This window comes from Salvelinus sp. IW2-2015, unplaced genomic scaffold, assembly GCF_002910315.2.
Source record: "Salvelinus sp. IW2-2015 unplaced genomic scaffold, ASM291031v2 Un_scaffold2931, whole genome shotgun sequence".
NCBI classification, from domain to species: Eukaryota; Metazoa; Chordata; class Actinopteri; order Salmoniformes; family Salmonidae; genus Salvelinus; species Salvelinus sp. IW2-2015.
The window spans coordinates 26298-39522 of NW_019944227.1; the positions used below are offsets into that span (position 1 = coordinate 26298).

Sequence of the window (13225 nt, forward strand, 5' to 3'; positions counted from 1 at the left end):
GTATGCTCTCCTCTCATGTACGGTCGCCACGCTGTTAGTCCCTTACTGAAGTGTTCAGTAAACTATTCTCCTACAATGTTTGTCTATGGGGATTACATGGCTTTTGTGTTTCGATTTTTAATCAGCTTTTCAGCACGGTTGTAAGATCTCGTGTGAGTAGCTGAATCCATAGAATTAGAAGTGGTGGTGATACATCATATCTGTCGGCAATGTAGTGTATCTAAGCGTTAGTAAAATGGATATGTTATGTAGGATTCAAGGGCTGAATAGACCAAATACAGTGGCCATTCAAAGTACTTTAGACTATTTTCTAATCTAAACTATAACAATAACACTTCAAAAGATTATTTAACGTATGCTTGTAAGCATGTTATATCAAGACGTATAGATATGGTGTTACGCTGTAGTCGCACATCTTTCTTCAGCTCTTCTTGGGACATGGCACACCAAATATAGATACTTTAGCTAACGTTCGTACAAAGCTGCTAAGCAAGTTAACTATGATTTACGTTTTGCCCTTATTTCTTTGAAGTTCGGATCACCCGTCGTTTTTTTGTCTGAAATATATGCATAAGTATCGAAGTGAACATGGTCTTCCGGCACCCAAGCTTGCATGGAGACTGGTTTTTAACCATACCCAATCTCGATGTCGGGAAGCAGAGAAGCAGACACGCAACCGCTGAATACGCCTGTGCTAGCTAGCTACAGAAATCTCCTGAACGAGGTATGCCTTGCTCTCTGCACCGAACGATCGTACGTACTTGCCCGCTTATGGTAATGTAGGGAAACGTTAGATAATAAACTAGCCCGTATTTCTACAAAATATTTTTTTCGATGAACGTTGAACGGCGGTTAGTGCGATACCAAAGTATGTATTTCATTACAAGCCCTATAGCATACTAGGGCGTTTCACCGGTTACGTAACCCAGCACTTAGATACTTGAATCTTTTGGCCACTTTAATATGGAACAACTAAGTCCACTTGAATAAATGCTTTACATATTTGGATTTACCCATCTCATATGTATATCAAATCTAAATCAAATCCTCAAAAGTCCGATAAGCTACATGAAAAGTGTATCAAATGGCTTACCATAAGACTATATGTCTGTTTGTGAGACCCCTGCGCAATCCCCCATCTTTTATCACGGCTTGCAATCTCTCTGCTTCTATAATGATGATGGGCATGTGATTTTAACTATACATTAATTCAGAGGTAACCTATACCTCTCTCTAGTTCATTGGGCGACCAACAGCTGCTCCCTATGCGCATTTGGGTAAACCGTGGCTCCCTCTGCATTGTGTTCCACCATCCCAACAGCATTCACACATCCGTTCTAAGCTCCCGCCATCTCTTTTACGATCTACTGCTACTCTCTGTTCATCATTCTCGCTGTCACCCTATAAACATATATACATTACTGTAAGAATACTGAGAACATATTATCAATCAGCTGAGATAACGCTGGTGTCTGCTATATAGCTCCAAAGAACTATTTTATAGATGGGTCGACTATGTATTGAAGTCTGTCTCTTTTAGCTTTGGATGTTATTTTTTTACTACTTATTTCTCACTAATAATTTTATTGTCGACTAGTTGGATAGTAGCTATTGACTGTGTAAAGTAGACATGTTGCTTACTCAGGGCAATGACAAATCCTTGATTTGATTTGTAAACCAACATTTGACTCTACTCGGTTCGTAATTTACATGATGCATAATTTAATCAACTGGTAATTACAGTGCATGACTCATACAGTGGTGTATGTTAAGAAGTATAACATTCCCTTTGTGTAGTCTTATTGCTATGTATTCATCTTTATTTTACACTCACACAAAAATATACTACCCCTTACCTACATCTAACATACTGTTCTACAAAAATGTAATACGGTAATTACTTCGTACGTTCCATATTGAACATTTTATTCGTAGATTCCTTATCTTAGGACCAAAGCGACATCTGGAAAGCAAGGGGCAATCTCAAACCATTAACAAGTCCCAGCTCTCGATGAACTTCTTCTGATGGCTAACCTATATCCTCTCTGCGCTGCCACATGTTAAATCATCCTCTACTCTTGTTCTGTGTGTTTAACGTTACATATTCCATAGTAATCCTCCACTGTGGTGTTGAAAGCCAGACTGAACGCATGATTTTAGTTCACTCTGGATATTCCTTGCCTCTGGTGCTTAAGGTCCATTACCGAATATTACTAGTTTACATCCAGCTTGATAAGAACTCTTTCAAGTCCTCTAATGGTATTTAATACATTTCTCACAGAACTACTGACATGAGCTGACACGACTTAAAATCGAGAGTTCTCATACCAGTTGTTAAACATGTTAATCACCTGCAGGTTAAAATCAGTCATCAGTGTAACATGTTAATCACCTGGAGGTTAAATTCAGTCATCAGTGTCAACATGTTAATCATCTGCAGGTTAAAAATCAGTCATCAGTGTTAACATGTTAATCACCTGCAGGTTAAAATCAGTCATCAGTGTTAACATGTTAATCACCTGCAGATTAATATCAGTCATCAGTGTTAACATGTTAATCACCTGCAGGTTAAAATCAGTCATCAGTGTTAATGTAATCACCTGCAGGTGTAGTATATTATCCTGTATCCATAGAATACAACCACTGTGATGTGTTGAGGTTGAAAAAACACTGCAGACATTTTTTTTTAACAATGAAATATTCATATCATCTGTCCATTACCTTTCCTTATTATGTATGCAGTAGATAGCCAGAGCTAATCAAATCACAGTGACGGCTCCCAGACAGCATAACACAATGAAGGCCATTCTAATGGGGTTGTATCAAATAACTCACCTAAAACACACACATCATTACACATCAACAACAGGGTTTGGTACTAATACTACCACACATCATTACACATCAACAAATGGGTTTGGTACTAATACTACCACACACATCATTACTACCACACATCATTACACATCAACAACAGGGTTTGGTACTAATACTACACACACTCATTCATTACTACCACACATCATTACACATCAACAACAGGGTTTGGTACTAATACTACCACACATCATTACACATCAACAACAGGGTTTGGTACTAATACTACCACACACATCATTACACATCAACAACAGGGTTTGGTACAAATATACCACACATCATTACACATCAACAACAGGGTTTGGTACTAATACTACACACATCATTACACATCAACAACAGGGTTTGGTACTAAACTACCACACACATCATTACACTCAACAACAGGGTTGGTACAAATACTACCACACATCATTACACATCAACAACAGGGTTTGGTACTAATACTACACAACCATCATTACACATCAACAACAGGGTTTGGTACTAATACTACACACACATCATTAACATCAACAACAGGGTTTGGTACTAATACTACCACACATCAGTACAACATCATCAACAGGGTTTGGTACTAATACTACCACACACATAAAAAGGGTTTGTACTAATACTCCACACATCATTACATCAACAACAGGGTTTGGTACTAATACTACCACACACATCATTACAACATCAACAACAGGGTTTGGTACTAATACTACACACACATACATTACACATCAAAACAGGGTTTGGTACTAATACTACCACACACATCAACAACAGGGTTTGGTACTAATACTACCAACATCATTACATATAAACAACAGGGTTTGGTACTAATACTACCACACACATCATTACACATCAACAGGGTTTGGTACTAATACTACCACACATCAGTACACATCATCAACAGGGTTTGGTACTAATACTACCACACATCCATTACATCAACAACAGGGTTTGGTACTAATACTACCACACACATCATTAACATCAACAACAGGGTTTGGTACTATACTACCACACATCATTACACATCAACAACAGGGTTTGGTACTAATACTACCACACACATCAACAACAGGGTTTTGCTACTAATACTACCACACACATCATTACCATCAACAACAGGGTTTGGTACTAATACTACACACATCATTACACATCAACAACAGGGTTTGGTACTAATACTACCACACACATCATTCACACTCAACAACAGGGTTTGGTACTAATACTACCACACATCATTACACATCAACAACAGGGTTTGGTACTAATACTACCACACATCATTACACATCAACAACAGGGTTTGGTACTACACACACTCATTACACATCAACAACAGGTTTGGTACTAATACTACCACACATCAACAACAGGGTTTGGTACTAATACTACCACACATCATTACACATCAACAACAGGGTTTGGTACTAATACTACCACACATCATTACACATCAACAACAGGGTTTGTACTAATACTACCACACATCAACAACAGGGTTTGTACTAATACTACCACATCATACAACATCAACAACAGGGTTTGGTACTAATACTACCACACATCATTACACATCAACAACAGGGTTTGGTACTAATACTACCACACATCATTACACATCAACAAAGGGTTTGGTACTAATACTACACACATCATTACACATCAACAACAGGGTTTGGTACTAATACTACCACACATCATTACACATCAACAACAGGTTTGGTACTAATACTACACACTCATTACACATCAACAACAGGGTTTGGTACTAATACTACCACACATCATTATACATCAGCAACAGGGTTTGGTACTAATACTACCACACACATCATTATACATCAGCAACAGGGTTTGGTACTAATACTACCACACATCATTACACATCAACAAAGGGTTTGGTACTAATACTACCACACATCATTACATATCAACAACAGGGTTTGGTACTAATACTACCACACATCATTACACATCAACAACAGGGTTTGGTACTAATACTACCACACATCATTACACATCAACAACAGGGTTTGGTACTATATACCACACATCATTATACATCAGCAAACAGGGTTTGGTACTAATACTACCACACATCATTATACATCAGCAACAGGGTTTGGTACTAATACTACCACACATCATTACACATCAACAACAGGGTTTGGTACTAATACTACCACACATCATTACATATCAACAACAGGGTTTGGTACTAATACTACCACACATCATTACACATCAACAACAGGGTTTGGTACTAATACTACCACACACATCATTACACATCAACAACAGGGTTTGGTACTAATACTACCACACATCATTACACATCAACAACAGGGTTTGGTACTAATACTACCACACAGCAGTGGAGTGCTGAGTTGTCTCAAAGCCTTTGGATAAAACATATACTGGATATTAACACATCAATATCTCCAGTGTTTCATGTCTAAATAATATTATGTTGTTACTCACTAGGGAGGTGAACCTCTGTCTCCATCTTCTCATTGAGCCGGCTCTGTTGGACTCTTGCAGGTAAAGCGGTTGGTGTCAGTCTCCTGGACAATGACATGTTGTTTGACTCTGTAGAATCCCTTTAAGTCTCTGTGTATCTCAGGAGGTCCAGCAGAGAGATGGACTCCTTTACTGTCCAGCCACACCAGCTCAGGCTGAGGGTGCCAGCCTTCTGATTCACACAGCAGACCCATCCCTCCCTCTCTGTGTCCCTCAATGGACACCACTGGCTTGGATCCTACAGCTACAGACACACAGATAGACTGGATGTTAACTGGTGACAGGCTGTGAACAAATAGACACATACTGTATCCAGTAATATGAAGGAAGAGGTGATGTCATTGTACTGTAGTTAGATTATTACATTAACATGAAAATAAACCTCACCTTTAACGAGGACTTGAATAGTGAAATCATCATACCAGCTCTTTCCCTTAATAAAACATTTGTAACGTCCTCTCGTCAGTGCCTTGTACCCTGGTCAGTTTCAAAGAGGTGTTGCCCCTCCACAGTTCCTCTTCAAACAGTGATGTTCTTCCTCCATAGTAGGGAATCTGATCATTCGTATGATTCTGTGGTTTTGGTAACGAAAGACACGACCGTCTGTGATGTTAAGTTTCAGCCAGTCCACTGTCATGTCCTCAGCACTGATGTTGGGTTTGAGGTAACAGGGCAGAATGATGTCATCACCAGCCACAGCAAAATGGGATCAGTTGGACAAGAACTCAAACCTCTCTGAAGAGAACAGACAGAAATTAAGGAGCATTTAGATACATCACCCACTACTAAAGACAGACTGTCAAATGTAATTCAGAGATTTCAAAAAATCTAAGTAATAATGCACCCTCGCACGCACGCACGCACGCACGCACGCACGCACGCACGCACGCACGCACGCACGCACGCACGCACCGCACAACACACACACACAGAGGAAGCCCTGTAGTTACTGCATGAGTCGCCGCACACGCACACACAATAAGATGAAAGTGAGCATTATAGTTACCAGACTCAGAGTGTGAACTGTGGAGGAGAAGCAGGAGAGTCACAAACAGACTGTCTGGTCCAGACTCCATTATTCCTGAAAGAGCAATTGGTCTAACAAATAAACATAATTTATAAAGATCAGAACCAGATATCAACCAGTAGACCTTCAGTATGTTACTATGGATCCTATCAGTTAAAACCAGTTGTCACGTTCTGACCTATTTTCTGTTGTTTTGTATGTGTTAGTCGGTCAGGGCGTGAGTGTGGGTGGGCTTTCTATGTTTTGTGTTTCTATGTTTAGGTCTGGTAATCAGCCTTATATGGTTCTCTATCAGAGACAGGTGTTTTACGTTTTCCTCTGATTGAGAACCATATATAGGTTGGCTGTTCACACTGTTTGTTTGTGGGTGATTGTCTCCTGTGTCTGTGTTTTGCACCATACGGGACTGTTTCGTTCGTTCGTCATTTTGTGTAGTCATTTTCCTGTTCGTGAGTTCTGCGTGTTTCATGTAAGTTCTTATGTTCAGGTTTGTCTACTCCGTTTGTTGTTTTGTTTAGTTATATCAAGTATAGTTAGTTTTCGTCTTCGTTTGTCTTGTTAAATAAATTCATTATGTCATCATACCTCGCTGCGTATTGGTCCTCCGATCCTTCTCTCCTCTCCTCGTCCGAGGAGGAGGAAGACGACAGCAGTTACACCAGTAGACCTTCAGTATCTTACTATGTCTCCTTTCAGATAAAACCAGTAGACCTTCAGTATCTTACTATGTCTCCTTTCAGTTAAAACCAGTAGACATTCAGTATGTTACTATGTCTCCTTTCAGTTAAAACCAGTAGACATTCAGTATCTTACTATGTCTCCTTTCAGTTAAAACCAGTAGACCTTCAGTATCTTACTATGTCTCCTTTCAGTTAAAACCAGTAGACCTTCAGTATCTTACTATGGCTCCTTTCAGTTAAAACCAGTAGACCTTCAGTATGTTACTATGGCTCCTTTCAGTTAAAACCAGACCTTCAGTATCTTACGATGGTTCCTTTCAGTTAAAACCAAGAGACTGATCAACAACTACAGGAAGCATTTTGTTGCAGTCATTGCATCTAAAAGTGGCACAACCACTTATTGAGTTTAAGGGGGCAATAACTTTTATCACACAGCGGAATTGGATGTTGCATAACTGTCAATTAAATAAATATAATAAGTATCCATTTTTTTTCTTATTTCTAAACTCAGGTTAATTTTATGTTTTGGTTGAAGATCTGATTACATTCAGTATCAAAAATATGAAAAAAATAGAGAAAATCAGAAAGGGGGCAAATACGTTTTCACAGCACTGTGTATATACAGTGGGGAGAACAAGTATTTGATACACTGCCGATTTTGCAGGTTTTCCTACTTACAAAGCATGCAGAGGTCTGTAATTTTTATCATAGAGAAGAGCGAGATCAATATAATTAAAAGTGGGTTATTGTTAAAGGATTTTTGTCAGCTATGCTTAAACAAATACATAATAAAGTAGACTCTATAGCATAGTTAGCCCAATCATAGTTGATCATGAAAAGTTAAACATCTGTGAAATGCAAACTGTAAAATTGCCATGTTATTTCATTATTCATTTGTATTATTAGATTATACAAATACTACTAAACCACATCCAAATGTTTACATTTTTTAAAGACAAATGTTAGGGAAATTAGAATTTAGGCTACTGTATATTCACTTAGTCTATAGGCTATTTCAGTGGTGGTCCGTGCCATTTAAGATGTTGTTTTTTTCGTTAGCATGGCCTTAATTCTATTACAGCATATTTGATGAATGTCATTCATATCCCATTCATCCAGTTCAATGTAACAGCGATCGGTTTAGGCTACTACATGATACTTGAATTTTCCCTAAACCCATCATGAGATGGCTACGAGCTAGCCTATGAATGAAAGTTACAATGTACTGTAGGTGCACACAGTCGAGTGATAATGTTGAGGTGACACATTCAAAACCGCCTTGCACTCTCTTGCAAGCGTCTAGCTGATCTAGGGTGTAATAATTAGTCCAACAGTGCAAATGAGAGTTTATAGTGGACAAATTCAGGTATGTTTATCCCCTTTCCGTTTGCTTCCTTTTAAGATTTTTCCTCCAACAGAATCGGCGGTATGAATACACCCCTGGTCACACATTCATAGCAGTCACGTTGTTATTCCTTCTCACATCTATGTGCTCTCTTCCTATAACCTTTTCCCTTCCTTTATGGACTTCAATGCACAACACATCAGCTGTATGTAACCAGGCAAAAAAAACTTTCCAAACTATATATAACTGCTACATACGGCCTACATCTTGTCACATATTAGTAAAGTAATGTCATAGTCAACATAGCTAATAAAACTAACGTGTTAATAAACCTGCTACAATCACTCAGTAACTTTACAGCGTTATAGTCAGTTAGCAGTATAGCAGTTAATATATTAGTCAAACCAAAAGCTTACCTTGACTTGGAAGAGTTCCAGTATTGTGTCAGATAGTCATAGCCAGCTAGCTAACATAGCATCCTCTGTTTGAGCAGGGTGTTTGAGTAGGCTAAACTAGCTAGCTAAGTAAGTGAAACTGAAAAAAATATCTCTCTTGCTTCTCCTTCATTTTTAAAGAAATGTATTTGTTAAAACTGTTCATTATTGTCTTTCTCTCTCTTTAAGTCAACTACTCATACATTTTATGCACTGCAGTGTTAGCTAGCTGTAGCTTATGCTTTCAGTACTAGATGTCAGTTCATGCTGCAAAAGCACTGATAGGTTGGAGGATGTCCTCCGGAAGTTGTCATAATTACTGTGTAAGTCTATGGAAGGGGTGAGAACATGAGCCTCCTAGGTTTTGTATTGAAGTCAATGTACCCAGAGGAGGACGGAAGCTAGCTGCCCTCCGGCTACACCATGGTGCTACCCTACAGAGTGCTGTTGAGGCTACTGTAGAGCTTCATTGCAAAACAGTGTTTTTTTTATAAATTATTTGGTGAGTGAATATATTTAGTATAGTTTTATCTAAAAAGGATAACTTTTTAAATGTTTATTTATTTTATGAAATTCACTGAGGAGGATAGTCCTCACGGCCCTCCTCTGAGGAGCCTCCACTGGTCTATTTGTTTTAGCTGAAAGGAGCATAGTACTGTAGTCAGGTTTACAGGTTAAAATATGTTTTTGAACCATCATCCTCACTAAATAACCTCTGAAGAACCCTATTTTCTAACTGTATACTGTTGCAGTAGGGAGCCTACCTATTTTCTGTAGGGTTTATAGTCTAATCCAGGGATGGGAAACTGGCGGCCCCCCTTTTTTTATGTATAAATAAATACATACACTGCTCAAAAAAAATAAAGGGAACACTTAAACAACACAATGTAACTCCAAGTCAATCACACTTCTGTGAAATCAAACTGTCCACTTAGGAAGCAACCACTGATTGACAATACATTTCACATGCTGTTGTGCAAATGGAATAGACAAAAGGTGGAAATTATAGGCAATTAGCAAAGACACCCCCAATAAAGGAGTGGTTTCTCCAGGTGGTGACCACAGACCACTTCTCAGTTCCTATGCTTCCTGGCGGATGTTTTGGTCACTGTTGAATGCTGGCGGTGCTTTCACTCTAGTGGTAGCATGAGACGGAGTCTACAACCCACACAAGTGCTCAGGTAGTGCAGCTCATCCAGGATGGCACATCTATGCGAGCTGTGGCAAGAAGGTTTGCTGTGTCTGTCAGCGTAGTGTCCAGAGCATGGAGGCGCTACAGGAGACAGGCCAGTACATCAGGAGAACGTGGAGGAGGCCGTAGGAGGGCAACAACCCAGCAGCAGGACCGCTACCCCGCCTTTGTGCAAGGGAGGAGCACTGCCAGAGCCCTTGCAAAATGACCTCCAGCAGGCCACAAATGTGCATAAGTGAAATATAAGTATAAGTGAAATATAAGTGAAAGATAAGTGAAATAATCTGTCTTTAAATAATTGTTGTAAAAATTACTTGTGTCATGCACAACATAGATGTCCTAACCAACTTGCCAAAACTATATTTTGTTGACAAGAAAATTGTGGAGTGGTTGAAAAACAAGTTTTAATGACTCCAACCTAAGTGTATGTAAAACTTCCGACTTCAACTGTATATACAGTGGGGAGAATAAGTATTTGATACACTGCCGATTTTGCAGGTTTTCCTACTTACAAGCATGCAGAGGTCTGTAATTTTTATCAACTGTGAGAGACGGAATCTAAACAAAAAATCCAGAAAATCACATTGTATGATTTTTAAGTAATTAATTGCATTTTATTGCATGACATAAGTATTTGATACATCAGAAAAGCAGAACTTAATATTTGGTACAGAAACCTTTGTTTGCAATTACAGAGATCATACGTTTTCCTGTAGTTCTTGACAGGTTTGCACACACTGCAGCAGGGATTTTGGCCCACTCCTCCATACAGACCTTCTCCAGATCCTTCAGTTTCGGGGCTGTCGCTGGGCAATACGGACTTTCAGCTCCCTCCAAAGATTTTCTATTGGTTCAGGTCTGGAGACTGGCTAGGCCACTCCAGGACCTTGAGATGCTTCTTACGGAAGCCACTCCTTAGTTGCCCTGGCTGTGTGTTTCGGGTCGTTGTCATGCTGGAAAGACCCAGCCACGACCCATCTTCAATGCTCTTACTGAGGGAAGGAGGTTGTTGGCCAAGATCTCACGATACATGGCCCCATCCATCCTCCCTCAATACGGTGCAGTCGTCCTGTTCCCCTTTGCAGAAAAGCATCCCCAAAGAATGATGTTTCCACCCCATGCTTCACGGTGTGGATGGTGTTCTTGTACTCATCCTTCTTCTTCCTCAAACACGGCGAGTGGAGTTTAGACCAAAAAGCTCTATTTTTTGTCTCTCAGACCACATGACCTTCTCCCATTCCTCCTCTGGATCATCCAGTGGTCATTGGCAAACTTCAGACGGGCCTGGACATGCCTGGCTTGAGCAGGGGGACCTTGCGTGCGCTGCAGGATTTTAATCCATGACGGCGTAGTGTGTTACTATTGGTTTTCTTTGAGACTGTGGTCCCTCTCTCTTCAGGTCATTGACCAGGTCCTGCCGTGTAGTTTCTGGGCTGATCTCCTCACCTTCCTCATGATCATTGATGCCCCACGAGGTGAGATCTTGCATGGAGCCCCAGACCGAGGGTGATTGACCGTCATCTTGAACTTCTTCCATTTTCTAATAATTCAAACAGGTGCAGTTAATACAGGTAATGAGTTGAGAACAGGAGGGCAACTTCTTTGGTATAGGGTGCAGCATTTTCACTTTTGGATGAATTTCGTGCCCATAGTGAACTGCCTCTTACTTGTCCCACAGCTAATATATGCATATTATTATTACTATTGGATAGAAACACTCTAGAGTTTCGAAAACTGTTTGAATGATGTCTGTGAGTAAAACAGAACTCATATGGCAGGCAAAAACCTGAGAAAAAATCCAAACAGTAAGTGAAAATTCTGAGAGTGGTTGTTGTTAAAGTCATCGCCTATTCAATTCCCTGTAATATATGGATCTGTTTGCCACTTCATAAGCCTTCCACTAGATGTCAACAGTCAGTAGAACGTGGAATTAAGTGTATGCTGTGTTGTGGGACCGGATGGGAGGGGAATGAGTCAGTGGTCTGGCAGATTGCCAGTTTTTGGTCATGCGCTTTCCTCATGTTGTCTCATTGCGTTCCATTACTTATACAGACATGAAAGAATGCTTCGATTGCAACGTTATTGGATATAAATGATAACAACATCCTGAAGATTGATTCTCTACTAAATTTGACCAGTTTATTCGACCTGGAATATAACTTTTTGAAGTTTTCATCCGACGTTTGCCTGCATCTGCGCGAGGGTTTGGACACGTGTACACATGCTAGCAACATTAGCTAATTGGACAAAAGTAATGGACATTATCTAACAAAACAACGATTTATTGTGGAACTAGGATTCCTGGCACTGCATTCTGATGAAGATAATCAAAGGTAAGGGAATATTTATGATGTAATTTCGTATTTCTGTTGACTCCAACATGGCGGAGAAATGTTGTGTATTTCTGAGCACCGTCTCAGATTATTGCATGGTATGCTTTTTCCTAAAGTTAAAAAAAATTTGACACAGCGGTTGCATTAAGAACCAGTGTATCTTTAATTATTGTAAACATGTTTCTTTCATCAAAGTTTATGATGAGTATTTCTGTTATTTGACATGGCTCTCTGTATTACTCTGATTATTTTGGAGGCATTTCTGAACATGGCGCCAATGTAAACCGAGATTTGTGGATATAAATATGCACATTATCGAACAAAACATAAATGTTTTGTGTAACATGATGTCATATGAGTGTCATCTGATGAAGATGTTCAAAGGTTAGTGATTCATTCTATCTCTATTTCTGGGGTTTTCTGTGGCTATGTACTGGCTAACATAATTGTTTGGTTTCCCCGTAAATCCTTTTTGAAATCAGACATGTTGACTGGATTCACAACATGTGTAGCTTTAATTTGGTGTCTTTCTGTGTGATTTCATGAAGATGATTTTTATAGTCTTATATTTGAATTTGGCGCGCTACATTTTTTCTGGATTTTGGCCAAGTGGGACGCTACGTCCCACATATCCTAGAGAAGTTAAAGAAAAACTAACAGGTCTGTGAGAGCCGGAATTCTTACTGGTTGGTAGGTGATCAAATACTTATGTCATGCAATAAAATGCAAATTAATTACTTAAAAATCATACAATGTGATTTTCTGGATTTTTTGTTTTAGATTCCGTCTCTCACAGTTTGAAGTGTAC

General features: G+C 39.4%; 1 pseudogene; it reads right to left on the minus strand.

Annotated features, from left to right (window-relative positions):
* The window catches only part of LOC112075009 (butyrophilin subfamily 2 member A1-like), a 25307-nt pseudogene extending 18771 nt beyond the window's left edge, over nt 1-6536 (minus strand).
* Between the last annotated feature and the right edge of the window lie 6689 nt (nt 6537-13225).